A 27,211-nucleotide genomic window follows, 5' to 3' on the forward strand; every position below is an offset into this window, starting at 1 on the left:
GCGTGTGTCCCAGGAAAGGGCAAGCGTTGAGGCCAGAAGGACCTGGAATTGGTCCTGGTGGTCCCAGCCCAACCACTTGGGCAAAAAGAAAAAAATGTGCTCGCAAGTTGGATTTGGTTTTGACGCCAGTGTGGTCAGTGAGACAAACACAGGCTTTGGAATCTGACGGAACCAGGTTTAGATCATAATGCTGCCACGGTGTCACTGTGTCCCCTGGCCTGTTACTCCGCACCCGGCAGACCTGGGAAGACATGGTCAGAGTCCGACCAGGCTGAGTGAATCCTCTCTGAGTCCAGCTGGGAACCAGAGGGACTGAGAAGCAGCCAGGAGGCAGGAAAAGGGACCCAGAGGTTGGCCCCTTCCCTAGGCTGGAGGGATGACAGGAGGAGGTGTTATTACCAGACCCGGGCTGGGAGCCGCTGAGCAGCTCGACCTGGGGCCTCAAAGAAGACACAGCCCCAGCCAGGGTGGAGAGGCTGTGGCTGGGAGCCTAGGCTCTGCAGACCACAGGGGCTGACCCTCCTGCGACCTGGAGCAGAGCAAAGAACAGGAGGAGTGGATGTGAGGCCCCTGCGCAAGGACAGCACAGGCCGTCCATCTGGAAATTTCAAAGGACGCAGCTCCTTTTGCCCTGATTCCCGGCCCCCTGAGCAACTGGCTGAGCTGCAGTTCAGTCTCTGGGGAACCAGCCTTGCTGGAAAAACAACAGGGACTGGCACCAACAGAAATCCCCTGCCACTGACCGCCAGCCGGATCAGCCACGATTGCCAACCGGGGCTCAAAACCCTGTGTCCTGGGGGTCAGCCTGCATGGACCCCTCTCCCTGCCTTCTCCATCTGAGCCTATGAAGCTGAGGCTGCAGGTGGAGGTCCCTACCAGCTCCGCGGTGCCGCCGGGAAGGGGCAGACACCCCGTAGGGGCCAGCAAGGGCCCACAGCAATCCCTCCAACATGTTCTCAGGGAATGTGGAAATATCGGGACACCACTGCCATCCAGTGAGCCAGACTCTCCAAGAATCCTGTGTAGGACCTAACCAAACCCCATGAGGGAACGCCCCTAAAACATGACACCAAAAACCCTTCTAAGCAGGGAGAGGGTCAAAGTCAGGTTCACAGAGTGGCTGTTACGTAGTTAGTATTGTCGGTACCACGTCATAAAGGTGGAAACAGACTCAGCTAAGCCAACATCCAGCCAGAAGTGGTGGATCCAGGATTAACCGTAATTCTTGTAACAGCCACCGTGCATCCAGCATCCTGTGTGCGCCTGACTCTATGATAAAGGCTTAACTGATTTATCCTGCAAAGACCCAGCGAGACTTGAATTCTTACCCCTACTTTAGTGCTGAGGGAGCTGAGGATCAATGACACAAGAACACTGCAGCCAGAGGGATGTTGAGTGGCAAGGGCAGGACTTGAACTCAGGGTAGTCCGAGTCCAGAGGCTTAGCTTTTACTTATTTATTTTTAGCTTTTAAATATCATAGCAGGATCTGGCTTCCACACCCCGGCCTGTACCCCCCAGAACCCACTGAGAGCTGCTCACAAGTGCAGGGAGCCTGGAGCAGCCAGCCCTCCAGGGGTCATCTCCCATCCATTAGCATCGAAGTTCCAGCAAGCTGTCTCCAGGGCATAAATCTGGGGCCTTAGCTCACGAATCTAGAGTTGGAGACAAGAACTGAGGCCCCAGCTGCCAGGCAGCCTCAGTCACACGAGGCCTGGCCACTCCGGCCCTGTGCCAACCCTGCTGCCCAATGGTATTTTGTTCTGGGACCCAGAACGCTTCAGGATTCAGACCTGAGTAAACTCCAGCTCCCACAGTAGGCTTATAGGCAGTGACAGCCTGGCAAGCCTGCTCTGCCAACCTGGCCAGGGGCCCTCACCACAAACTGAGCCCAAGGCCAGGCCCAGGGTGACTCACTCGGCTTTCCCGTGACTCCCTCCTGCCCTGCCACACACAGTTTCCACCCACACCAGTTCCAACGGCTCGTATACACGAGGATGGAATTCCAGGAACCCAGCAGGCAGCTGGATTTAATCCTGGCACTTGATCCAAGTGTGTTCTGGGACCACTCGCCGCTGTTTACTTATAACAGTGTTTGGGAGAGGCAACCACTCAGAGCATCGCTCAGACCACAGGACGGTCCTGGGTGAGTCTCTGTTACATGGTGTTTACAGAAGGGGATTCTGAGAGCAAAGTGTGTAAAAAGAAAAGGCAAGAACTCTTGGCAGCAGCATCCAAGTTGGCCACTGGACCAGGATCTCACACCATCGCATTAAATCTGACAACATCCCTCCAAGGTAGCTGAATCCAGACTTGGGAACAGTTACGGGGCTGCATCCCATCTGAGGTAACCACAGGCTGCACCAAAGCCACACCGACTGCAGGGCGCCACAGCCCACCCTCTGTCCACTGGCTTGCAAACGGTTACGCAAGAGACCTGCTTAGTAACAGGATTGTAAGGGCCACTCTACAATCCAGCCACAAAGGGGACAGGCCAGCAACTGCCTTCGAGTGTCTGAGAGTGAATTGCCGTCAGCTCTCCATCACCGATAAATGGTATCTGGCGGTGAAAACCAGCTGCTCTCTGGCCCAGTGACTTCCCCGGGTACCTTGGCTATAAAACAGCATTTCCAATTGGTCTGAAATCTGCTAAACCCAAGCTCTCCATCAAAAGGCAGAGTCTGGAAGACAAGATTTCTACCCTGGAAATGCCGTCCTTGGCAATGCATGCTCAAATATGAATGTCTGGGAGGGCAGAGGGGGCACAGTACAACTAAGAGAGAAGGGGGTGAGACCCTGGGGGAGCAGAAGGCTAGACTGCCCAGAAAAGACAGGCAACCAAAGGGTGGGGCCTTAGCTCTAGGGCTCCTGGCTGCGGTTCTGACGGGGGCCCTGGCCACAGTCACAGCCGGCTGCTGGCAGTGTGGGTGGGGGCGATCAGAGTCTGGGAGGCAGGGGCTGGCCGTCAGCTGCAGGTCAGAGAGCACTGGGCAGGACATCAGGGAACCAGACTGGGCCTGGGGGACACTGAGAGCCTCAGACCACAGGCATGAGGCTGGGCAGGCCAGTCAGCCCCCCCCCCCGCCCCCCGCCAGAAAAGCGAGCATTGGGACAGTGCTGGGCTCTCGCACTGTGGGTTGTGGCCCAACCCCACCTGCACTCTCAGGTACCTGTGCTGACTGCTCCATGTGGCCTGTGACAAGGCCCATCTCAGTCCTACTCCAGCTCCCAAGGCCCCTCCCTAGACAATCTGGCCCCATGTGGTTGAGCCTCCAGAATGTTATCACTTTGTCCCTGCACCTGTCCTCACCTTCCTTCCCAGGTGTCCACAACAGCAAGTGCCTCTCACTGGCCCCAAGTATCAGAGCCACATGCCAGGCCTCATGCCTCACACCTTGGCTCAGGTAGGAATTGTCCCCACAGGCACAGTCAGCTATCCCTGAAAGGCAGCCATCCCTGAACCCACCAGACCTGCCTGGCCACCGGCCTCACCTCCATCAGCATCTCCCCGGAACCAGCACCCCCTCCCTGCACTGACTGGGCCACAGCCCAGGGGAGCAGGTTTGACCACACACACCTCACCACACTCCTCCTGTGGCCCCTGGATCCAAATAACGTGTGAACAGACCTTTGAAAAGGAATAACATATTCTCAGAATCCACTCTTCTTGAGGACCTCAGAAATGAGAGCTGTCTACTGGATGTCACGGCTTTCCTTCCAAAAGCACAGCACCAAAGTATAGTGCGTGTAATGTTTGGTTGGTTTTTATTAGACAAAAATTTCAAAACTTCTCACAGAACTCGTGTTCTCCGGAGAAATCTTCCTCAGGCCCCAACTGGAGAAACCCTGGCCCGGGGGGTGAAGCCGGAGCTCCTGGGACCCTCGAGGACGGGGCCACCTAATCCTACAGCCCTAGCTCGGCGGGTGCTCCTGGTCCCCACGCCCCAGCGGCACCACACTGCCGATGTTTCTAGAAGCTTGGGGTCTGGGTGCCGCCCCCCAGCTTAGGTCAGCCTGCTAAGCCCTCCCCCACCCCACCCCTCCACCCCTCCTTCCAGAAGATGCTTCCCTGCTCCCCTTTCAAGAGTCAGCTCACAGCCACTCAAGGGGGAAGCTTCCAGCTCCCACCACCAGCAGAAACAGCCCCTCCGTCCCTTGGGTCCCCGCGGGCCCCGCGTAGCTGCCAGTGGTTTAGTATGCCCCGCACGCTTCCTCAGTGTTTCACGTGGATGCCCCCACCTTCTCTCCACAGCCACAGGAGGCAGGTACAATCCCTGGTCCCACCTCCCAGTGAAAAAACGGGCGTGAGGGAGGCAGTGGGGTGGGCCCAGCACCTTGACTGCACTGCCTGGACTGCACCCTCTGATCTGCCGGCACAGACAAGCGAGCTCCCTGAGAGGGGGCACAGTCGGGTCATCTCGGGGACCGGAGCACCAGAGACGGGGTTGCCTCTACTCTTAACAGCTGTATTGGGGGTAAACTGAGGAACAAGCAGCACACTTAAACTGTACAAGTTGTCAGGCTTCACATATATACACACACCCCTGAAAGCATCGCCCCAGTCAAGACGAAGAACACACCCATCACCCCAATAGCTCCCTCACCCCATTTCGAGTCCCTCCCGCCTGCCCACGCCCCGTCCCAGGCACCGGCGACGGCTCACTGTCGCTAGAGACGAGTCTGAATTTTCTGGAGGTTTGAGCGTGAATGGGATGGTACAGTTTGTACCCATGTTGGTCTGGCTTCATTCATTCATCAAGGTGACTTTGAGACGTGGCCATGCCATTGCCTGTATCGCGGCTCTTTCCTTTCTGTTGCCAAGGGATACCCCTCCGCCTGTCACTCACCCACTGACAGCTCTTGGAGGTACCACGGAGAGCTGCTCTGAACACTGTGTGCGGACACGTGCTTTCACTTCTCTCACAGAAGCATCTAGGGGCGGCGTGGCCGGATCAGCCGGAGGAGTCTGTTTACATTTTTAAGAAGCTGCCAGGCTGTCTTCCAAAGCGGTCACACCGCTTACATTCCCACCAGCAGCGTGGGAGCTCCACCCCCGCACACCCTCCTGTGGTCAGCCTGCTTATCTCAGCCCTTCGAACCAGCGGGCGGCGATACCTCGCGGTGGTTTTAACTGGCAGTCCCAGATGGTGACCGTCTGACTGACACTTGCAGGTGTACTGGCCACCCTGACTGGCGCCCAGGCTCTGCGACGGGCGCTTCCCAGGCCCCTCCCACTTTAAGGCTATGGGTGTGCTTGGCGCCAGCCTGCTGGCTGGTGGCGATGGGAGTGGGAGTTGAGCGACAAGGAGACGTGCCAGTGACAAGAACCTGCCCCAACTCCAAGGGAGCTGCCAGAGAATGCCTTGGTTCTCTGAGGACAAAACCAGGCACCCTGAACCAAAAGCCAAGAGCCTGTAAAAACAGATAAATGAATGGAGTCCCTCCTGGGGGGGGGCTGTTGGCAAGAAAAACGTACTCTGCCAAGGAGCCCTGCTCCATCACATGTACAGGGCTGTAATGATCACCCTCTGGCCTGGCAACTTAAAGGCAAATGGGCCGTGTTACCATGTTACAACATGTAAGAGCCCTGGGCTATAATAACCAACAGTGGGCACACGGCATGCTGGAGTAAATGCTACATTGTTCCGAGCTGTAATTCCAGCATCCTAGTACTTTGGAAACAACTGTCCTACAAGGTAGGTGCCATTATTAAGTGGGTATTATAAATATGGAAGCAAAGCACAGGGACGTTAAATACCTTTCCCCAAAGCGTGCAGAGCTGGGAGCGAAACTCGGGCAGCCTGACTCCAGAGGCCTCCCCTTGACCACAGCGCCCTCCCGGTGAGCGTGTTGGGGCTGGTTGAGGGGCTAAAGGAGTGAGTGAGGTCATGGCCACTGCCGGGGGGCAGATGCAGGAGCTGGAAGGGCTCTCTTCAGTGGCTGTCCCCCACAGCTCAACCTGACAGTCTTCAGATACTGCTCAGAGCAAATGCTGACATTCGGGACAGTGGGCCCTGTCCGCACAGCTGTGTTTTGCCACCCGCCCACTCGCACCTGCAGCCCTGGGCACCCAGCACCAGCCAGCACGCCCCACTCAGCTCCATGACTATTGTTGATGTGTTTGTTTTCCATTACACTGTTGCCCGCAGGGCGGAGGCCGCGTCTCATCTGTCAGGAAACCTCGGCCTGGAGCACAGCTAGCTGGGGGACAGTGCTGCTCACTAAATGAGCACAGCACTGATGTTCTTGGAGCGGCAGGGCTGGCTCTCACGGGGCCAGGCCAGGGTAGGGAGTTGCCAGAACTGCCCCCAGCTTTGAGACTGGCTCCCGGTCTTGGGCTGCCGGGCGAGGCCTCACGGATGATGGGACACCCCAAGGAACCAACGAAAGGTTTTGCAGAAACCTCCCTGAGTCGAGTCTCAGCACGTCACAATTGGACCACTTCTTAGGAATCCTTTTATCTAGCTGTGCCATTTTATAGATGGGGAGACTGGGGCTTAGAGAAGGAAAGAGGCCCCCCCAGGGCCTTGCAGCAGCTCAGTGCCAGGCCTGTGGCCAAGACTCATCTTGGTATAAAGACGTTCTGGGCCTCTAATGGGGAGCAATATATTTCTTCAAAATGTCCCATAGATAAAAAAACGATGAGCTCTCTTATTTACAGACAATTCATTTTCAACAAGGGTGCCAAGACAGTTTAATGGGAAAAGAACAGTCTTTTCAACAAGCGGTGCTGGGACAACAGGACACCCACATGCGCAAGAATGAGGGTGGACCCCCTACCTCACACCAAACAAACAAATTCACTCAAAACAGACCAAGCCAAATCGTAAGAGCCAAAACTATAAAACTCTTCGAAGAACACAGAGGTATAAATCTTCCTGACCTGGGGTTAGGCAATGATTTCTTAGCTGTGACACCAAAAGCATAAGCAACCAAAGAAACAACAGAGGAAATGGACCTCATCAAATTTAAGATATTTGTGTTTCTAAGGACACAAGAAAGTGAATAGACAACCCATAGAATGGAAGAAAAGTTTTGAAAAATGATATAATAAAGCACTTGTGTCTAGAAAGATAAATAACCCAGTTATAAAGTGAGAGTCTGGGAGCAAGGGAGTGGTGTGCTCTGGTCAGTGACAGACCCACAGGCAGCCGGGCAGCAACCGATCAACCTTCTGGGAACAAGGTTGGACCAGCAGGCTCCTGGCAACCGGACACCTTAGGTCACATGCTAGGAAATGCCTCAAAAAGTGCCATTGATCCCAAAGGCATCCTTCTACTTGGAAACCTGCTCTTCAAAAAGAGGCCAGGGGGTCAAAAAGAAGGATCTTTTCTCATCAGCTGATTGAACATGCAGACACTTGATGAGCTGTGCAGAGCAGACCATCCTCCCACGGGCGTCTGCCCTTGAAGCCTGTCCTCAGGGGCCCTCTCCCAGCAAACACCCAGCCAGCACCGGGGTCAGTGCTGTTCGGTGGGTAACAAGTGTCCTGCCTGCTCCTACTCTGTCCCCACCCCAGGCTCATCTGACCCCGATGGGTGTGAAGGTCACTATGGGTCTTGACCTTTGGACACCAAAGGAGACTCCTGTGGTTTGAAGAAAATGTCACCAAAACTCTTACACGTGAGGTCCCACGTGCCAGGCACCAGGCAGGTGCTGTGCATCCCTGACCCACCACCCACCATCCACCACCCACCACCCACCAAGGCAGAGGTGATGGCACCACCTTGCAGGTGGGGAAACTGAGGCTTGGAGGGGCCCACTCCCCTGCCCAGGTCAGACAGCTGCTGGGGCACAGGGTCAGGAACAAGCTCGGGCCCGTGGGGCTCCAGCCCTGAGCCAGACTGCAGAATGGCCAGTAAAATGAGGAAGTGAGTCAGGAAGGCGAAGGAAGGGGGGTTCCTTTCTGAGTCAGAACAGGATTTCCCATCACACACCCGGCTGCCTGCAGAGGTGGGGGAGTGAACCCCAGTGGCTCAGACTGACAGGAGCCGGGCCCAGGCAGCCCCTCCAGGGTGAGCATGCCCAAGATGGGGACAAGCCCAAGAGGCAGGCGTGGCTTGGGGTTTCTGCTGATGGGCCTGGTGACGCCTCCCCAGTAGGTCTCTCCGGTGTGTGGCTCAGAATGAATTAGGCCGGACAGTGGCCCCCAGCCCAGCTGCAGGGGGGGCCCTGGGCCTGGGGTCCTAGAAACCAACTGCTGAGAAAAACCCAGCTGCCTTGGACTTATCCCCTTTGTGTCCACTCAATCCGCCCAGATGAAGGGTGTGTCCTCCAAAGACAGAGTGAACAGGCGGAGAGTCAGGATGGCCTCCTCTCATCTTCTCACTGAGAACCACACCAGGCCCGGTTTCCTTCCAGACCAGAGCGTGGGAGACGCTTAATTTCTTTCTTACAAATACTGTTTCGACACCTACTCTGCACCAGATGCTGTGGTCAGAGCTGGAGATCATAGCAATGAATGAACACGGGCCAGGTCCCGAGCTCTTGGGTGACTTGGCACCTCAGTCTCCCTGCCCCTTTCTGGGAGATGGGCCCAGCGTTCCGAGCATGCTCAACAAGAGCTGTCTCCCTGCCACCCCCAATCTCCGCAAGACGGCACTTCTCACCTGAGACCTCCTAGAACGCACCAGTTCACAATGTCCCGTGGGCAGCACTCACTAAATTCACTTTTCAAAATGTGTCTATGGACTGGGGATTTCGACCTGTCTCCTCTGACAACATGTGCATGGCCTAAATGGGCACGAGGGCCCCACGAACCCCAGAAATCTGTGTGTGCTCGGTCTCCCGGGCAGGCCTGTGGGTCTCATCAGCTTCCCAGAGGCCCCTGACTCGGGGAAGACTGAACACAAACTCGCCACGGGCGAGCCATGGTGTGAATCATTAACATTGCTCATTGTAAATGACCCAGAATATTCCATGAGGTGGATGTTACAAGCTTTCCTTAGCTACTTCCAGTTTGCTGGACAGTAATGTTGCATTTTTATCACTGTTGTTTTCTTGGCCCAACTAGAACACTGGCGAATGTATCATTTATTTACAAGCTTGGACCCCTCTGGCCCTGATCCACTCTTGTATTATTACGCCCAAATGGTATCTTCTGACCAGGAGACATCATTTTCTTAGGCCTCTCGTGTTCCCTTCAGTATCAGCAGCCGGCCTTCCTCTCCGGGCCGTTTCCCACAAAGAAATCAAGTTTGTGGTCATCTGGCCCTCACTGCCTGGCTTGTACTAAGGAGGACCAGAGAATGAACCAGATCTGAGGAATGTGGGGCAGCTCGGCTGGGCTCAGCTGGGCTGGACCAGGCAGGGCAGGGCTCACTCCTTGGGGGGTCACTGCCCTGGACCCCGACCCTCACCCAGAGTCACAGAGGCCTGACTCTGGCTAAGAGCTGCTGAGACTCCGGAGCCAGCCCGCTGAGCAGGTTCAGAGCAACTCCACTGCTGAATATCTCTGAGGCCTTAGCCACGCGGATATGACTCCTCTGACTTCACTTTCTCATCTGTAAAATGGGGTCGTAATAACATGACCTCCTTACCGCTGATCTGAGCGTTAAGTGAGGTCTATCAGTAAGGTGTTCAAAGTAGGCGTCATTGAGTGTTTTAAATAAATAACAAACTTGCAAATGTGACAGTTCTGAGAAAATGAAGATGTGGTATGACATCCAGCAAAAAAGAAACGTTAAGAAAAGCTGGTGATATCCAGTCCACGAAATATTCTGGGCCTTTTACCGTGAGAAATGTGACATTTAACACCACAGACTAATGCTGTGGCTACGAGAAAAAAATAAAAACATGTAAAAGTCCACGCGCAGACTTTTCCTGGAAAGGACTGGAGAGTGTTTTAGGCTGTGCAAGCCTTATGGTCTCTGTCACAGCTACTCGGATCCGCAGATGTGGTGTGAAAACAGAGACAATATGTAAATGAGCATGGCTGTGCTCCAAAAACTTTATTTACAAAAACATGGGGCGTTTGGCCATAGGGCTCTAGTTTGCCAAACCCTCCTGTACAAATTATATAAAAACTGTCAAAAAGATAATGATTGAAGGGAATCTGGGAAACAGTTCTCTTAGAGCAGTAGCATCATAGGTACATTTTTAACATTTCAATTTCCTTAAGGTGGTAGTAACAGTTCTTTAAAAATTAAAGGACTTTAACATTACATACATTCTAATAACAAATTAAGAGATTTCTCAGTTCTATTAGACTTTCAAAATAAGTTAAAATGAATATAATTAGTATTAATAACATCCAGTGCTCATAGTACGCTGTATAGAAAAAGTAAAGAATTTGAAGTATGGCTCGTCTGGAACTAAATCTGGCTTCTCCATCTACTAGCTGTGCAACCTGGCGACAGTTTATTACCCTCTCTGTTCCTCAGTTTCCTTGTTTGTAAAATGAGAATAGCAATGGCTCCAACAAGCACACGAAGGCCGGACACTGAGCCTGGGGCACAGCAGGCCCTCAGTGCAAAGAAGCGGCCTCTCAGACCCACATGAACCCACATGGGCCGATCCTGCTGACACCAGGCCAACATCACCACCAGGAACCCGACAGACTAGAAAACCCAGCATGCTTTACTTTACAGCTAAGAACAGTGCCCTCGCGAGGTTTTCAGGGTTTTCAGGTTTGGTTTATAAAATGACACAGAACAATTCGAACCTGGCTCTTCAATTAATAAAGGCACTCCAGCCCAAGGAAGACAAGGTGCATTCCACGCAGGAGTCCTCGGTCGCAGCAAGTCCTTGTGGCTGGACTCGCTGAACTCTTGGGACGACCCACAGCCCTGCAGAGCCACATCCATGCCTGGCTCCGAGGCCCAGGAACCAGGGCTCTTTGACTCCTTCCCCAGGAAATCTGCCAACCTTGCAGGAGCCAGAGGGACCAAAATCCTCTTGGCAGAAAGGGGCATTTAAGAGATGAGGGCCAAGAGCCTTCTGACAGAAACCCTCCAGTGTCCCACAGCCCCCACCCAAGAAAGCCCACGATGCTTACTGGGATCTCTGAAGTCCCCCATCCATCTCTGCAGCTCCGCCCCCCAACATTTCCCACCTCCTCTCCCTGCAGCAGGAGCTCCCCGGGGCTCTTCCCCCTACATGCTCTTCTTTGCCTGGCTACATTCTCCATCAGCTTTGGCATCACTGCCTCCAGGAAGCCCCTCAGGATTTTTCAGGGGGTAACCCCTGGGGACTAACGTTGCTGAGTACCTACAGGTGTCAGGCATTGTGTTAGGAGTTTACACACACCAGCTAATTGAGGTCTGCAGCCACTGTGAAGTAGGAATGATTGTCTTCTGTTTACAGATAAAGACATCAAGGTTCAGAGTGGTTAAGTAAATTGCCCAAGGTCACACAGCAAGCAATCCCAGCAGAGCCCAGGATGAGCCCAGGATGATTTTATTTAAAATCATCCCCATTTTGCTGGAGTGCAAGGTGACATCCCCCGAGCGATCTAGAAAGTCTGTGCTCTGGATCACTGACCCTGCTTTACATCCATGTACCTGGAAGCCGTAGAGCACCCCCGGGACCTTCCCTCTGGGAACTTTCGCCTCCCTGGAGTCCAAGGCCTCGCGTCAGCAGGCTGTGCGGATTATAATTAGCACATGCCCGCTCCTGCCAGGGCTTGGCAACGCCAGCTTTACGAGGTATCTGTGTGGAGACAAGGGCACCCGGCCTGGGGCTGACTTTTGCCCTCTGCTCTCTGGGGTGGAAACAGGAGGGTGTTGCCAACACAGGTGAGTGATATCTTTGTAGACTCAGAGGTGGTGCCCTAACCTCCCAGCCGCAGGGCCAGCGGCAGCAGGCGGGCAGCCGGCCCCAGGTGGCACCAGGCGGCAGGGTGAAGCAGCCCTGGGGCTCTGGGGTGTGTTTCCCAAGCACAAGGTGCTTCCTCCCTGCAGGAGGGGCCTGTGTGCGGGGCTGAGCTCCCCGTCAGTCCCCGTGGACAATACTCCACTGTTGTGTGCAGCGCTTGAAGGCTGACCAAGCACTGTCACCCTCATTAACCCCTGGACCCTCTTGGTGACAGTGCCCCCGCCAGGGCCAGGAGAGAGCTTAAGCCCATTCCCACTGGGGGACTCTGGGTTCCTGGGTCTCCCCACCAGTCCGTTAGTAGAGCCCATGTCCCTTACTGCAGCTCCCCCGGAGCGGTCGCCCACCAGCTGGGAAGAGGGGCGGCCGGCACGTGAGTCTGTCCTTTGTACCCCGGGGGGGGGGGCGGCGTGGGAGGCAGACACACACTCGGCTTCCCACACCAGGCACGGAACACGCTGGACTCTCTAACACGTGTTTTCTCCTCGCACACAATGCTGGCTTTGATGGGTGTCCCCGAAGGGACCGATGGCTCACAGGCTGGGCATGGGAGGCAAAGGCCCCGTCCCTGCGCTGATCACACTCCAGCGGGGCTGCCACCGCCCAGGGGAGGTGCCTCTTCTCAGACGCCATAGGAGGTGCCTGAGCCATGTCCCCTCCACGGGGGTCAGCCCTCCCTCACCCCCACCCCCAGCCTGCAAGCAACGGAGCCACTGCCTTCTTTACATTCTCTTCAGAGCACAGGAGACCCTCTGATAAGGTCTGGTTTACTTTTCACTTTCTTATTGACCTTAGATGATTCTAGATCCTTCCAGGATGTAAGTTCCCCCAGAGCAAAGACTTTGCCAGGCGCGGTCACTGCTCCCATCCCATGGCCTGGAGCACAGTAGGGCCTCGGCTAGGAGCTGGTCAGTGAATGAGTGAATCTCTCCTCTGTGGGTTCAGTCATTCATTCCTTCAAGAACCTTTGTGGGGACTCCAGGGGCCACATGCAGCAGAGAAAATACTGAGCTGACGACCTCCCTTGGGGAGCTCACAGTGTGTGGGGGAGAAAGATACATGAACAAAGAAGCCCCGTCAGGGAGCTGAGTGCCATCACCTCAGAGGGACACAGCAGGGTGGGAGCCCTCTGCTTGTCTGGAGGGACAGTCAAGGGAAGAGTCACCTTGGTGGTGACCATGGGAGGGAAGGGCATGTATGAGAAGGAACAGCATGTGCAAAGTGGCAAAACACAAAGAGCATCTGGGTAATTTGCTCCAGGATGGAGATGAAGGTACCCCCAACCCTCATCCGCTCCTCCAACAGCGTTCATTAAATGCTCTGGGACAGGGGGAGGTTGGCCCAAGGACAAGCACGGCTTCTGCCTCGGGGTGCTGACGGACTTGGGGGACAGCACAGGGGCTCTGGGAGGAAGGAGGACAGGCAGTCAGGTCTGAAGGAGCTGGAGACAGCGGACCCGTTACACTGCCCACCCATGACCCAGACCACCCAAGGCCATGGTCGCAGGGGTATGACTGACTGATCTACGGTGACCAACTTGTCCTGGTTTGCCCAGGACTTTACTGGTTTTAGCCCCGAAAGCCCCATGTTCCAGGAAATCCCTCAGTCGAGAGCAAACTGGGGACAGTTGGCCACACCCACTTCCACCTGCATGTCCTCTGCCCCCCACTCCTGACACTCCCAAACCCAGCCCCAACCTCTCAGCTACTCACAGGTAGGGGCTGGGAGCCCAGCAGCCTGTGTCGAGAGCAGCTTTTCCCCAGGTGACCGAGGGAGACACTGCAGGTCACAGACGGGACAGCAGACGGGTGAGTCCAAAGCCTGCGTGTCTTCCCTGCTCTGCTTGAGTCTCCACACAAGTGCAGGGGCGCAGGACACGCTGGCTCGGCCCACCTTCCCTGCTTGCTCCCGATCGCAGTGGCTGCAGGCTCCGGTCCCTCCTCTGTGTCCCTGGTCTGAGCTTTATCTCCTGGGGCCTCCACGGTCCAAGGTCAGCCTTCCTCCCCAGCCTCGCTTTGTACATTCACAGGGAGGCCCATCGAAGGCACCAAACTAGCATGCGCTGGGCTCAAGCAACAGGCGATGAATTATGACATTTCATTCCTGTTTTACCGAAGGGAAAACCGAGGCATAAAACTGGTCAGGAACTCGCCTGCAGTATTTGTTGGCCAAGACCCTGAGGATTTCATTCCTCAAAAGCAGCTAACCTGAACCCTATTTTCTAGAACCATCTAGAGCCTTCCCCAGTAGCACTGCAGAGACTGATACCACAGACATTCTCCCCCAAAGGGACTCTGGAAAAGTCTTCCCCAGGTGGCTGTTTCTAGGTTGGGGTTTCTAACCACAGTTCTATGTGGAGCAACAAAGTTTCCACTAAGCTGTTCACAGAAAACCCTCAGCCCAGACTCCCCAAGCTGTTAGAGATCTGTGAGGTCCCCCCAACGGTGCTGGTCTCCCCAAGAATTTGAGGCAAATTATGGAGTAATTTCAAGAAGCTGGATCCAACGGGAAAGATGCTGATGATTAAATTAACACCCCCCACTCCCAGCCCTGCAAACACCGAGATAAACCAGGTACCATCTCCCCTCAGGTCCCCTGCAAGGGCACCACATAGAAAGAGCTGGGTCCTTCGAGTCAGACAGTCTCCCAGCTCTGCCATTTATCATTAACTTGTAACCTTGGACAAGCTCCACAACTTCTGGGGCTCCTTGTCTAAAATGCCAAATAAGATCTGTGCAGGGGCCTCAGATAAGGGGATAACCCATTGCCCTCTGTCTTCACTCTAGAACTCCCTGCACACAGAGGGGAGAGGAAACAGCTAACCTTCGTGGAGCGCATGCTCATGCCCGGACTGGGCTAAGTGCCGCATTGATGTGGTAGGTGCCAGGCTTACTGCCTCTACAGATGAAAGAACTGAGGCTCAGAGAGGGTGAACCACCTGCCCGAGGTTCCCCAGCCGGCATGGGACCAGATTTCTCCCTCCCGTTTCCTCCCCTCTTTGCCTCTAGACTATTACTGTTTGCTGAACGAATGAACTAATTAACTCTAGGTTCTAGTGTAACCAGCAGCCACAGGCTGAGACCTTCCAGAACTACATTTTTAAAAACTGAAATGGTAAGAACAGTGACCTGCTGGAATCTGCAAGGCCCGCCCTCCACCACAGAGGGTGCTTCTAGAACAGGGGCCACAAACCACTTACGAAAATGGCATGAAATTCAAATTGCAATGTCCACTGGAACAAGCCACACCCACTCATTTCCATAGTGTCCCTGGCTGCCTGCTACACACCATGGAAGAACCGAATTATTGCAGCACAGACCATACCACCTGTAAAGCCAAAAATATTTACTTTCTCTTTACAGAAAAAAAATTGCTGACCTCTGTTCTAGAGGTGCTAGGGACCAAAGGGACATACCTCGCCCCAACCCTGCCTATCAGCACAGCACTCCTCCAGGTCTGGGAATCCAGAAGATTCCATGCTAGTCCTTCTGCAAATAGTACACAATCCCTGATACGCAGAATGGGCTGAGCAGGCAGTTTTCCAAATGCTGAGAGCTGTGTCTTCCTTCATCCATCTGGTTTGCCCCCTGGAGTGTGCCTTACTTACAGACATTTAGGTGGCGTTGGCCTGAAAGTGAGGTCTTCTGCACACTGTCAGGACTCTCAGAGCCACCTACCCATGGCCTCCGAGACAGTATCTGGATCCTGGGTTGGGTTCCGCCCTCCCCAGTGGGCCGTGGTGTGAATCCTGAGTGAAAAGACATCTCCAGGGAAAAAGTAATAGGAATCTCCAACAACCACTCAGAAAGCAGGCACCCGGGCCATCTCTCCAGTGATGCCAGGTCAGTGCTGACGGACACAAGCAGAAAATGCCAGCCTGGACCAGGCAGGGTCTGATCACCTAAAACTGTGTTTCCACTTCCCTTCTGGAGAGTTAAGGTCTGGGGCAGGGGATGGGGGCCCTTCTCAATCTGAGATGGCAATGCTCCGAGCCAGCACCCTCGACAGCAGGCTCCTCACTCCCCTCTGCGGCCCGGTTTGTCATGTGCCAGTGGGGGTGCTGGGGCCCTGGATGCTGAGATCCTGTGACTTTGCATTCCATGAGTTTCTGCAGCAATGTCTCCAGAAAAATAGCCCTGAATACTGGACAGGGCGCCTCCTGGGCTGCCGCTTGATGTGATCAGAAGGATGGAAACAGGCAGGTGCCTCGCAACAGAGGACCAGCTGAGGAAAGCAAGTCTGGGAAACCTCTGCCATGCACAGTCCTGACCAGCCCTGGCTCACCCCGGGGGTTCCTTGGTCGGTATGAACAGTCCTGGGTTATTTGTCCATCCTGTTAGGCATCCCATGGTGAGTGCCCCTTGGGTCCACCAGGAAGGATATGGGGCCTGGAGGGGCCCTTAGAGGTCATCTAGTTCCATGCTTTCAACACGCTTAGGCCATTTGTGTATCCCTGTGATTTTGGCCACATGTGCGGACACCTGCACTATTACTTTTTCTCATTAGTTTTACTTTTTTAAATCGATCATTTAAGCTTGAATCTATTTTAAAAGAAAATTTTTTATCTTTACCTTACACAGAAAACCAGGGTAAGGCTCAATGGCCATGTGCAGAACATCACCAGAAATAAACACAATACCATTCACTGAACGCTACCTGGTGCTGTTGCTGGCTCGCACCCGAGGCCTCTCATCGTTAAAGACGGGAAGTGGCCGAGAGCTGTCAGAACCGGACGGGGCCCACAGAGCCGCGCTCCTGGAAGAACCCAGTGGTCCCCAGCCAGCCCTGTGCATGACCCCGGGGAAGCTTTAAAAGCTGCAGCTAAGCGCCCCAGGTGCAGGCCCTAGGGTGAAGCCCAGCGGCTATGAGAACATCGCCTAATCGGGAGGATTAGAAGGAAAATGAAAAAGACAATGGAGAGGAAGACAGAGGGAAGGAGTCCCTGTCCCTCCAGACCTTGAGCTTGTGCTGGCACATTCATCCTGTCAATTACTAGTAGCCCCGGTCCAAACACAGAGATGTGACCTTGCTCAAGCCCCGCACTGTATGGAGGAGGGCCCCGTGGGTCAGGGCTGGGAGTAAGACAAAAGGGCCTGGTGGGATGACAGGGACTTTCCATAGTCGTCTGTAAAAGAAGAAAGTCGCATTAGTCACTAGGGATGGCTGGGCCAGGGAAATGAGTAATCTAGGTGTGTGGTCTATACCCTGTGCACCCCAATAGAAGAGTCCTCTAAAGGGGACCGGCCTGACCCTGGCCAGCGTGGCTCAGTTGGTTGAGCACCATCCCACGCACTGAGAGGCTGCTGCTTCGATTCCCGGTCAGTGCACATGCCCCGGTTATGGGCCTGAACCCTGGTAAGGGGCGTGCAGGAGGCAGCCGATCGATATTTCTCTCTCTCTCTCCCTTTCTGTCTGAAATCAATAAAGACATATTTTAAAGGGGACAGGCCTGGCTGGGTTGACTCTGGCCCATCACCCCTGGACCTGCCGGAGCATAGGCCTCCACCAAGAACACCTGAGCCAAGGCTGACTCACCCACAGCTGTGCCGGATTCAGCTCCTGGGAGCACTGAGGGCAGAGGCAGGCGGAAATGCCAAGAGCTCCAAGTGACCCACACTGTCACCAAACTCACCTCCCCAGCTGGGGGGGGGGGCGGGCGCCCAGGAAAATGGGGAGTGCTCAGAGAAGCTGGGAATGGAGGAGCCAGACTTCTAGACCAAGCACCCGCTGGGAGCTCCTTGTACACCTGCTCCTCACAGTGACTGCAGGGAAGCCGTGACCAGCCCCACTGAACAGGTCAGGTGGCCGGGCACACGGAGGTTATGTGACTGCCCAGATCGCAGCACAGGTGACAGAACCAGGGTCCCAGCCACATCTGTGTGATCCCACCACTCGAGGCTGGCGGCCCCACACCGGGAGCAGAGAGGAACTCAGCCTAACTAGACGGTCTAACCGTCCTTTGCAAGGAAAACAAGTGACACCTGCTCTGTGGGCTGACCTAGCAATACTAGTGACCCCTTAGCTCCCGGTGGGTGTGTAGTGTGCATGCTCCCATGGCTTGGCGAGGGGTGCAGCACAGTCCCCGCACCTTACAGAAGGGGCTGAGGCCCAGAAAAACTGCCCGCTGACAAAACTCAAGAGTCCTTCCTGGGTCCCCTCCCAGCCCCTCCCCCGCCCCCCGAGCTCCCCTCTTTGTCCCCAGGATGGATCAGTCTGTTGAAAGGCCCACCTTGCCCACCAGGCTCCTCCCACCTGCCGGGCAGGGACGAGCCTCTGATGTCCTCCTTCCTGTCTATCTCGGTCACTGCCAGCTGGGGAAGGAATGTGGTTGCCCAAGGCTGGCAGCTTCTAAGGCGGAAGGGCCCAGGTCCCGGCCGCAAACATGAGCCTCCCTGGCTCCCAAACCAAAGTCGGCTCCAGCCAGGAGCTGTGTGACTGACCCCACTGCTTCCTGTAGGGGACAAATGTAGGAACTTACGGGGCCGCCCCCCAGCCTCCTCTAAGGAGCTCATCCACGGGCAAAGCCTGCGCCAGGGGCACCTGGCGAGCCACCCCCACCCCCAGGCATTCGGGTGGTTTTACCCAGAAGGAAGTGGGGACAAGAGACACCACGAGATGGGAATTTTTTTAAATCGATTTTCTGAAGTTATTTCTGAGCAAAGTTGAGTTTGAAATCAGCAAACAGATACATAGGCAAATTAAGCAGGCCAGGTCCCATCTGCCTGGTGCTGAGGAAAGGAATTTAACCTGGCAACCCCACCTGGCTCACTTCCAACCTGCAACCGCCGGCCTGTGGTCACCACGCTCTCCACAGCCAGTGAGCAAGCCACAGGCGGGGCTCTTGGGGACCCAGTGAGAAACGGTGTGGACGGGGTGGGGTGCTCCAGGGTGGGCCTGGCTCTAAAAACCGGTGGCATTCCTGAGCCCATGTGACACTGGCCACACAGAAAGAATTTCCTTTGAGGAATGGCCACTGGGGGTTGCAAAGAAAAAACTAGATGCCTGGTGAGGGGGCGGAGTTTCTAGGTCTGACTCACCACATCCTGCCCAGCGCACGCCCAGCTTGGAAAGGCTGGTGTAAGCTGGTACTACTGGCATGGGCTCCGGGTCAGACATCTGAGCGCAGTTCCTAACTCCACTGCTAAGCAGCCGAGGGCAGGTTACCCAAGCTGTCAAATGGGAATATCAGCACGTACCTCACTGAGCAGTTGGGAGAACAGAGAAAACGCAAGGAGCTCTTAAGAGTGATGCTGGCGTTTGGTAAATGCCAAACAGATGCCAGCTGTTAAGATACACTGGGCAAGAAATCTTAGGTGGCGCCTTGCCCGCCCCATCTGTTTATACACTCATTCACCTGCTCACTCATTCATTCTTTCATTCTATAAATATGTATTGAGTGAGTAGTGACTATGGCTAGGCTCTGGGGACAGAAAAAAATCCCTGCCCTCATGGAGTTTATGTTCTAGTAGAGAAGACAGACTATACACTCAATTGAAAATAAATAATATAATTTCAGGTAGTGATGAAGGCTAGACAGACAATGAAGCTGGGGGATAGGACAGGGCACAGTGGCAGGGATGGGATCGGGGCCGCTCTGTGGGCAGGAAGGTTCCCTGGAGGCTGACTGTGAGCTGAGATCTGGGTAACGGAAGGAGCAGCTGTGGGCAGGCCTGGGGTTGGGGCACTCTCTAGGCAGAGAGGAGAGCCACGAGGAACACCCGAGTGGGGAAAACAAGGGAGGCGCTCTGGAAAGAGAAGGAATGGCAGACACAAGTCCCCGAGAAGGCTGAGAGGTGTGTTCCAGGTTCCAGGGCCAGCCCCAGGAGAGCCCAGGAAAATGGATAGTTCTCCGGAAGGCCCCAGAGGGAGGTGACGTGTGTCCCACCTTCTCTCTCAGCCCCTGGAGCCCACTTCTCTCCTCTGTGCCCTGGGATCTGCTCTGTCCACTACCTTCGGGGTGCTGTGAGCACAGCGACCCTAAAGTTCATAAAATCCTACTTTACAGTGTAAAGCCTCTGAATGAAACAATAATGATGGTGGTAATAATAACCACTGCTCTCGGCTGGGGTGGGAGAATGCATAACCCTGTATCTCCACCCTCAAGGTCTCAGTCTCGTGGGGACTCAAACACTGAGAGTGGAAATTAAATATCATGTGCCAAGTGCAGCGGGAACGTGAAAACACTAATCACCAACCCGAGGAAGGCTTCCAGGAGGAGGTGCTGTGCAGCCAGGTGTAGGGAGGAGCAACAGGGAGGACATGGCAGAGGTAAGAGCTGGAAAGCAGGTCTGGAGGTGGCAAAGATCAGGATGAGTTTGGGGCCAGGGGATGGGGGACCAGGAGGTAGACCAGGTGGTAAAAAGCATGAGATGCCCACTGGGCAGGCAGGTGGCTTGGGACTGAATCCTCAAAGCAAGGGGGAGCCGCTGGGGACAGACAGGCAGGGAGTCACCTGCTTAAGTGACCTGGCTCCTCCTGGGGGCCTGGGCGGGTTGCACCTATTTCGAGGCTGTTGTCCTGGGGCTAGAGGACATCAGACTTCAAGGCACCTTGGAGATCTCATTTCAACCCCCCGATTTTAAAGGGCAGGAAACAGAGACCGGCCCAGGTGAAGGTCAGAGGCGGCAGTGAAACTGCGAGCTCCTCCCATCACCGCAGAAGGAAACAATAAGGAAAGAGGCTACCCAGTGAGTCAGCTGCTGTATTATTTCCAGCAAATGCCACTTGGGAGGGGCTCATCCCTTCTCAGATCTCAATAAAACGCTTGGCTTCATTAGAGTTTAACCAGCGACGGTGGCCCACCCTGCCCCATCCATGCCCTGGTGCAGACAGGTGGGCCTGAGCCTGGATCAACCTCCCTGTAGTCACCGGGTGACCATCCCGAGTAGTGCAATACCATCAATGCTGATGGCAGACTTTTAGGGAGGTGGCTGTAAGGGAAAAGATGCTGGTACAGGGACCAGAGGCATGGTCTCAAATCCCAGGGGGGCCCAGAGACACCCGAGAGACTGTGGCCAGTCATTTCTGCTTGTGAAGGCTGTCTCCCCACAGGGGAAGCTATAGGCTCGGGCAAGATCATCGCGAAGGTTCCGAATGGCTCCAGCATGCCTATCTGCCACGGCAGCTACTGCTCCTAAACACCTCTTGGACACGGCCCACGCAAGCCCGCCAGGCGCTCGCAGTCCCACCCCCTACACGCAGTGAAAGTTTGATTCCTAGTCTCTGGAAGCTCCCTACTTGTGGAAAGTTCTCTCAGCCACGGCCCTGTCGTAGGTATCACAGCCCCATCAGACAGATGGGAGACGGTTCACAGTGCTGTGACCGACCACAGGACACAGAGCAGGGCTGGGACCTGGCCCCAGGGCTCCACTGCCCAGGTGAGCACGTGCGCCAGGGACCACGGCTGCCTCCGTGCCCACCTCCCATCAGCAAAACCGCCACCTGAAGCGTCAGTCCTGGGACACCCGCGGTCTGAGCCCGGTGACAGGCGCCTCTGCGGAGAGAAGGCCTGAAGGACACTTCAAATTTGGGCAACGAGAAGGCAGATTTGGGCAAAGAGAAGGGGGCCAGAAATCAAACAGAGCCCTGAAAGCACCAGAGCCCCAAATGGGATAGATTTCTGCCCCCACTCCACCCCCCCTCGCCGGCCCCTTCTCCATGCACCCCTGCCCTTGTCACAGAGCAAGTTCGGTCACGGTCAGGAGGGAAGCATGGACCTTGGAGCCATCAGTCATAAGAGTCTCCTAGGATCTGACAGCTGGGAGGACCCCACCCTATTACCCTCAACTTCGGCAGGTCCCCATGGCCCCAACGCTGGGCCGGGAAGGATGTGTTCCCAGCACAGCTCGCTTAAAAACAGCTGCTCATTTTCCGGTTCCTGCTCTGGGTAAAAGTCCTGCTCCATCACTTACCTGCTGTGTGACCTGGGGCAAGGCATTGAACCTCTCTGAACCTGTTTCCCCAACTGAAAAACAGGTATAACCATCCCCAGGGCACTGCATCCCTTGGATGACTTATAAATGCATCGAGCCTGCCCGGCAAAGAGTAGGAGGAGTGCCAGCCACTGTCCTGGGGGCTCCGTGTAGGAAAGGGGATCCTAGGCTCTGTCCTATGCTTCCCTTCACGGTGTTTCTGCTCAAGTACATTCCAGAAGTGTGCAGTCACCAGAGGCTGTGGCTCTCTTCTGACTTTTTAAAATGATCACATCAGTCTAATCTCGGGTATCTCACCCATTTCCCTGCCTGTCCCAAGGAGGCGGCCGTGGCCCTCGTCACAGCGGTGGCGCAGGTGTGGTGGGCAGTGTCCTGACGAGAATCACGCAGGTGTGGCAGCCAGAAGACACTGTCCTCCCTACTGTTGGCCTTGGTCAGGGCACTTCCTCGCCCTGAAACCGCCAGATTGGTCCAGGAGACCTGAGTCCCTCCCAACTCAAACATGCCAGAATTTTCTGATCCAGAAGCATAAATCATTAGGCTAGAACTTTAAACAATCCTGTTGGGCACCAGCGCTCTCGAGTGTTACTATCTTCTCTTTGTATGACTTCGGAAGAGGGAGATTATGTCTCCTGAATGAAAAATCGGGTGTCTGTCATACAACAGGATTTGTTTGAGTTTTTAAATCCAGCCAGATTAACACTTGAATCTGTGGATAGAGTCTGATTTCCTAAGAGAGCTTTGTGAAAATGGTCCCTATTATCTTTTAATTTTATTTGTATGTAAGATTTGACATATATAATGGAGTATATACAATGTTTATATATTACATAGAATAGAATATATACAATGTTTATATATAGTATATAATGTGTATATATATTTCCTATTTTTAAATGATGAAGCATAAAGACATTTTAAAATAAGGTCCACAAGCCCACCACTCAAAGAAACAGAGCATAATGGAGCCCACTGACGGGGGCCAGGCCTCCCCCCAGGCTTGCACCCTCCCACCCACCAAAGATAACCGTGCGGATTTTGCATAATCACTCCCTTGCGCTTTTTTTAACCTGCTTAAATTTGTGAAACAGGATCTATCTGTAGGGTTGTGCACAGAACATAGGTGTACTTATGAATAATTACAAGGTGAATTCCTTAGTAACCGCCCCCCATGACGCTCCCAATCCCAATCTCCTCCCCCCACCACAGTGAAATTTGACTTTTATTTAACACAACCCCCTCCTTGCTTTTTGCCATCGTTTTACTCCTCATGTACGTCTCACTAAACAGCTCAGTAGTGATGCTCTGAGCTTCATCATTTCCCTAGCAGCTCTGTGCTGTGTCTCTTTCCAAGCATCTGGGAGATGCTGGGACTCCCTTGGACAACCTGGAGCCTGGCAGTGCAGGCCAGAGGCTCGGGCTGCACCACGTGTTACAGGTCCACTAGGACTGGTGTTGATAAAAACCACGATGACGCCTTCTACGGCGTGTCCCCGCCACACTGGGCATTCTGCTGGGCGCTGTCCCCAATTGTCTCACTTATCCTCCCAACACACAGGGAGGTGTTGGGGCCTCTTATCTCTATTTTAGAGATGACAAAACCGAGGCTTCGGCTGCCAGGACTGTCCCCTAGCTGCTTCCTAGCTGCTCACCCCCAGGAACATCATCTCTAGGTCCTGAAGCAAAGATCCTCAGGACAGGGGCGGGGGGAGGGGCCCGCAGACACTTCCCCAACTTCCATCGGCTCCACCCAGGTCCTCCTCTTGGTGAATCCTCAGCTACTTTCAGATGTTACAGGAAGAAAACTGTTTGGAACCCATGTTTTCCAGCAAATGTCAATGTGTTAGTGATGACCGGGACCCTGCCTCATCCGTACTCTTCTCCCGATGATTAACGTATAACACCGTCCTTGCACTGTTTGGGGCGGCCTGTGTTGTGCAATGAAGAGGGGAGTTCAAATGCTGCTTCCACCACTCCTGCCTCTGAACTGTTCTATCTGTAAATGGGCTGAGATGGCAGCCCTGCCTGCTGTCGGAATCACAGGAGGCGAGACGGGAAAGGCTGCGAAGGAGCCCGCAGACGCACGGAGGCCCCCTGCAGCCCCTCAGGTCTCTCTGCCTGGGTCAAGGACCAGCCTTCAGTGCTAGAAGGGCTCTGAGGGAGGTGACTCAAGGCCACCCACCTTTTTTTAAAAAAAAATTTATATTGATTTTTAGAGAGAGGAAAGGAGAGGGAGAGAGAGAAACATCAATGTGAGAGAGAAACATCAATTGGCTGCCTCCCCCATGTGCCCCGACCAGGATGGAACCCACAACCTGGGCGTGTGCCCTGACTGGGAATTGATCCCACCACTCCTCAGTGCCCTGAAGGACACTCCAGCCAACTGAGCCACACTGACCAGGATAAGCCACAACCTTTTTGTTTGTTTGTTTTGTTAATCCTGGCCGGAGGATATGTTTTCCATTGATTTTTAGAGAGTGGAAGGAAGAGAGGGAAGGGGAGAGAGGGAAAGAGAGCAGAGAGAGGGAGATGGATTGATTGCCTCCCACCCACACCCTGACCGGGGCTGGGGATCAGACCTGCAACCCAGGTACATGCCCTTGACAGGGAATCGAACCCGAGACCCTTTAGTGTTCGGGCTGACCCTCTAACCACTGAGACACACTGGCGAGGCAAGGCCACCACCTTTTGACAGACAGGGGAACATCAAGGCAGAGAGGGAAAGGGAGGGAACTCAGGTGTCCCCACCAGACTCCATCACCCCAAACTGTGACAACTGCTTGCACGTGCTATGTCTGACACCATACACACGCTGCTGGTGGAACGTCCCATTTAATGTGCCCTATGAAGCAGGTGCCACGGTTTTTCCCCCTGGGGGCGGGGAGACTGAAGCTCTGACAGGTGAAGCCACTTGCCCAGGGTCACACAGCTGGGAAAGGGCTACTGCAGGACTGGACCAGGTATTCTTCCCTGGCCATCTCCACCCAATAGCTGGTGGCTAGGGAGGCCTGCTGCCCTCGGGGCTCCCAGGGGCTCCCAGGGGCTTTGGACATTGGGCTGACCCTCCCAGTCTTGCCTCCCCAGAGGGGAGGTCACCCTGCAGCCAAGCCAGGATCCCCAACAACCCCGCCCCAGGTTTCTGCGTCAGGAGGTGGAGGGACTGCCCAGGCAGGGACAAGTCCACAGCTTGGGGAGAACATGCAAAGCACCTGGGCTAGAGAGATGTTCCCATGGAGATGGAAGGTGCTCTAACTCACCCTGAGGGATGCCTGCAGGGGCCCAGGCCAGCCTGCACCCTGAGGCAGAAACCTGCACTGGGATTCTCACCACTCCCCTCATCGGTCCCCTCGGTGCCACCAGTAAACACTCAGGACTTCTCCTTAGGACCTCCAGCAAGACACGAGTTCCTGAAATAAGCCTTCCCAGCCCACTCCCTGCTCCAGCTGCCCTTAGGGGGGCCTCTTGGGCTGAGAGCAAGCAGCTCCGGGGCCAGCAGGCTTGGCACAGCTGTGGCCGTTGGCTGCCCCGTCAGTCCCGCCAGAGGAATGCACAGACCCACGCTGTCAGAGAGCCCCGTGGGGCACAGTTACAGGAAACGGAGCAAAACAGCCTGTTGGCACCATCACGCCCCTCCCGCCTGCCAGCTCCTGAACCCTGGGGCCTGTTGGCTGCGTAGGAGGCAGGGCCCGGCCCCTCAAGAGAGTCGGGTTTCTTTCTTGGCTGTGTGGCTCTGGGCAAATCACATCCCCTCTCTGGGCCAGTCTCCTCTCCTCCCAGCGATTTGTGGAGACTGTCCCGCCAAGTCTAGAAGTCCAGGGATTTTGTGGCATGCTCCCTTTTTCTGGGAGGGCAGTCACTTTTCCCCACTGCCTCCTCTTGCCCTCATTCAGGTGGGACTGGGGCATGTCCCCTGGGCACTTCAGGCTCCCCCACTGGCTGCCCTAACTGTGCCTGAAGTAAGTTAACCCTTCAGAGGCGAAAGAGACCAGGAGCCTGGGAGAGGGTCCCCAGGCAGCCTTGGGCCAGAGCTCCAGGGCCAACGTGATAAAATAACAACGTTCATTATCACTCAAGTCCCCCGGTTGGAGTTCTGAAGCAGAGGTAAGCTGGGCCGCCCTGGGTGCCCTCCCTGCTCCTGGACTGAGGGCTGGGCCACATCACCAGGTCCACCGTTTGGAGTCAAGATGTGAAGACCTAAGGGCGTCAGCACCCACTCGGGGCTCCTTCGGCCGCACGGCAGGTCTCTGGCCTCGCCACCCCATCCGTTAGAACTGTGGGATGAGGCTCAGAGGAGGTGAGCGGCTTGCCCAAAGCTGCACAGCCAGGAGCGTGTGAATGAAACCGAGCCTGCCGATGCCACTTCCCCTCCGACGGCGCGCGGCTCGGGGCGCGGGCCGCGGTGACAGGTCCGACCGCCCCGCGCGGAGGCAGAGCGCGCGCTGGAGGCGGCGCCCGGCCAGCCTCGGGCGCGCAGCCCGGGGTTCAGGGGCTTTTTCTTGGGGGCCAAGCCTCCAGGGTTGGGGAGCGGAAGACCCGGGGATTTCGCAGGCGGCACAGAACCGCGGGGTTTAAACTAAAAATATCCGCCCGCCCGCAGCTGTCACGCCCGGGCCCCCGCCCCCGCGCCGGGCGCGCTCCCCCAGGTCCCCTCGACTTTCAGCGACCTGATCCCCGGGGGACGCGTCCCGGCTGGGACGGGGGCTGGGGCCCCGACCGCCGGCCCCCCGCCGGGCCTCCCGGCCGCCCCACTTACCGGGCGCAGAGCGCGCAGGAGCCGGGAGCCGGGCGCCGGGCGCCGCGGGCAGTTCGCGCGGAGCCGCCGCCTCCTCCCTGCGTCCCGGGCGTCTCCGGCGCGGGCCGGGCCGGGGCGGGGCCGGGGCGGGGCGGGGCGCGCGCTGTCGCCCGGCCCCGCCCAGTCCCGTGGAGAACAGACGCGGGAGCCGCCCCGGGGCCCCGCCAGCCGCGCTGGCGCGAGGGGACGCGCGCGACGCCCTGCGCCCCGCGGAGACCCGGGGGCGCGGGCCCGGCCCGGCGGGCGCCCTCAGGCTCTCGGGGCGGGGGAGCGCGGGGGCCGCTCGTCCCAGCCTCGCCCCGGCCCGGCCCGGGTCTCGCCCTCGGGCTGGCGCGGAGCTGCCTCCCTCCCGCCCCGGGACGTTGAGCCTGGGGAGGGAGCTCCTCCGCGCCTCCGGACTTGGGGAGGAGGCTGGGGGCTGGCGGGGTCGCCCTCTCGGAGCCCGGGGGAGGCAAAGGCAGGGGGCACCCCTCCCGGGGGCGCGAAATCCAAGAAGGAAGCGACACCTATCAGCCAGCCTGGCCGTGGGGGCGCGCCCTCCGGCCCCTCTCACCCCACAGTCCTCGGTGCCACCACGCACGGGATCTCTGGGCCCCAGGCTCGGGTGGGAGTCCCCAGGATGCCGAGGAACGGGGGCGACTGGGAATGAGCCACAAGGAATGTGAACACTACGCTTG

At 55.9% G+C, this 27,211-nt stretch overlaps 1 protein-coding gene across 1 annotated transcript in view; it reads right to left on the bottom strand.

The window, feature by feature from the left end:
• Positions 1-26,577, bottom strand: part of SYNE3 (spectrin repeat containing nuclear envelope family member 3) — a 67,218-nt gene extending 40,641 nt beyond the window's left edge. The window contains exon 1 of the mRNA XM_081131833.1: positions 26,496-26,577. The gene's annotated coding sequence lies outside the window, so the exon portion shown is untranslated. The remainder of the gene's footprint in view (positions 1-26,495) is intronic.
• Positions 26,578-27,211: the final 634 nt, after the last annotated feature.

Source organism: Miniopterus schreibersii (genome assembly GCF_964146895.1).
Source record: "Miniopterus schreibersii genome assembly, chromosome: 1".
NCBI classification, from domain to species: Eukaryota; Metazoa; Chordata; class Mammalia; order Chiroptera; family Miniopteridae; genus Miniopterus; species Miniopterus schreibersii.